This window comes from Chinchilla lanigera, unplaced genomic scaffold (assembly GCF_000276665.1).
Source record: "Chinchilla lanigera isolate Chin_1 unplaced genomic scaffold, ChiLan1.0 scaffold00131, whole genome shotgun sequence".
Classification (NCBI taxonomy): Eukaryota; Metazoa; Chordata; class Mammalia; order Rodentia; family Chinchillidae; genus Chinchilla; species Chinchilla lanigera.
This window is the reverse complement of record NW_004955532.1, coordinates 1550975-1553438: the sequence shown is the minus strand read 5'-3', so window position 1 is coordinate 1553438 and position 2464 is coordinate 1550975. Positions and strand designations below refer to the sequence as shown.

At 50.9% G+C, this 2464-nt stretch overlaps 1 protein-coding gene across 1 annotated transcript in view; it reads right to left on the bottom strand.

The window, feature by feature from the left end:
• Positions 1 to 2464, bottom strand: part of Bsn (bassoon presynaptic cytomatrix protein) — a 51059-nt gene that overhangs the window by 24956 nt on the left and 23639 nt on the right. The window lies entirely within an intron of this gene.

Below are 2464 nucleotides of genomic sequence, written 5' to 3'. Positions count from 1 at the left end.
AAAAAAAAAAAAAAAAAAAAAAATTTTTTTTATTTTGAGACAGGGTCTCACTAAGTCACTAAGTTGTGCTGGGATTTTAGGTTGTGGGGCAGGCAGGATACCAGTGTTTAGGGTGAGAAAGGGGAAGTGAGTTCACCGAGAGGTGGTGGTGAGACCTGCTGCCTTCTACAGCCAACAGCTGGTGAGCCCTGTGGGTGTGCCGCTATCCTAACGAGCCTGCAGTCCATACATCCTCTTTATTTGTGGGATGGAGGTGTGTGCCAGTCTAGTGATAGCAACACCCTCACGGGCTCACACTCAGCCCCACTGCCCCAAAAGAGGGCAAGGAATGAGAGCTACAGAGGAAAGGGTTCCAGATACAGAGATTCAGACACAGCCGCCACCAGTGCTGCTGTTCTCTGGACTGCGGCATGGACCTTTGCCTGCCATGGAGAAACCCTTCCTGGTGTCCCCAGCATGTGTGCTTGGGCGGGGCTGCGCTCTTCTCAGACCCCAGCTCTACACATTCCCTGAGCAGTGTCCTGCATGAGACTAAGCGCTTGCACTGGCCAAAGTACCCACTCACGCCCACAGTGAGAGGCTTGTAGGGACTCTTTATGGAAATTCCCCTTTAGGACACTTTGGCTCTAATTTGGCTGAAGCACAAGTAGTCCACGAGGCGCAGAATCTCCTCTCGCTCTCACAGAAACCCCACAAGAGCTCCCACGGCCACCTCCCCAGCGATAACCTGTGAAGCAGCAGGGGGCAGCTGGACTTCATATCTGATGTCCCTGCCGGAGCCTTTGCCCACAGACCAGCCAAGCCCCACACATCCCAGGGGCCAGGCCCTTTGCCCAGGGAGACTGGACTTCTTTTTTTTTTTTTTTTTTCCAGTACCAGGAATTGAACTCATGACCTTGCACTTGCCAGGCAGGCACTGTGCCGCTGAGCTAGCCCCCGAGACTGGACTTTTTGAGGGGACAGCTAGAATTTTGGCAAGGATAATAAGTGAAAAATTGGCAATATTATTGTAACAGTTCTAATTCTACTAATTTCTTCACACCCTCTGTGTTGAAATGAAAGTTAATGAAAAATTAATCCAGGGTACCATTATCTTTCAAAGAGATAAACAGGTTTTTTAAAAAGTTGGAATTAACAACTCTTAATTATGAAATAACCCACTTAGAAGCACTATTTTTTCAGAAAAGTTTCAAAGGGGGAAAAAAGTCTAATTTTACTGCTTCTTCTATCATATGCTCTAGACTCAAAGGAAATGGGTTTTTATGGCTTGGAAATGTGAAAAATTCCCAACAGGCTGGCCCTGATGGGTGGCTCTGGCCTCAGGCAGGCCCCAGCAGGTCTCACAGGCATGTGGCAGAGCTGGGAGGGGCCAGGCCTGCATTCAGACAGTGCCTCACACTGTGCAGAGATAGATACAGCAGTCACTCTGAGCTTGGCAGGCCAGCCTTGACCAAGCAGGGTGGGTTTGTAGCTCTGGTAGTGGATAATGGTAGTATCCAAGGTGGGACCCGCAAGACGAGGCATTACGGCTGCCTGTCCACACTCTGCCACAGCAATGGCGGGCCGTCTGCAACAATAGCACTGACAGGCAGAGCTATGAGAGAAGGGGTCATGGGAGCTGGTTCCTCCTTTGGCTGCCAATAGGGGCAGGAAAACAAAGGGTCTGAGCTGGGAGGAGAAGGACCAGGACACCCATCAGCTTTGCTTTCAGGCCCATAGAGCCCACCAGACCCAGCACAAGCAAGGGTAGTCCTGGCCAAGGAGGCAGCAACATGGAGACAGAAGGAGAATGTGGGGAGCTGAAGAAGGGGGAATGCTGCCAGTGGAGAGGTAGAAGCTTTGGGGCCCAAGAAAGCCAGAGCCAAGCAGTTAATAAGGAGCTTAGACTGGAACCCAGACACCTCACCTACAGTCAGTATGTGACTGGAGCATTTTTGTTTGGGCCGATTCAGCGCTCCCTGTGGCCTGGCCCCACCAGGGCTATCAAAGGGAGTCTCAGGAATAGTTATGCTCCTGAAAAGAGATAGTTTTCTCTCCCCTTCATGCACACACACTTAGGGAGAAAATGTAGACTGAGAGGTCTCTGGGCACAAGGGGTCCTTCGGACCAGGCCAGGTCAGGTGTCCACTAGGGATCACAGTCCCTGTTATGGGTTGTATCTAGATGTCCCCCCAAAGCTTCATGCAGTCATGGGGCAGCCTTCTAGAGTTTATGATTGATTCATGGCCCAAGGCTAGTATTATCGATATGAGTGCTACACTCACCCTGGGGTAGGTATTCCCACAATATAAGGGAGGGAGGCCAGGCATGGTGGCGCATGCCTGTAATCTCAGCACTTGGGAGGCTGAGGCAGGAGGATTGCTGCCAGTTCAAGACCAGCCTGGGCTACAAAGTGAGTTCAAGGCCAGCCTGAACTGTATAGCAAGACCCTGTCTCAAAAAGAACCTCCCCCGCTTAAAAAAAA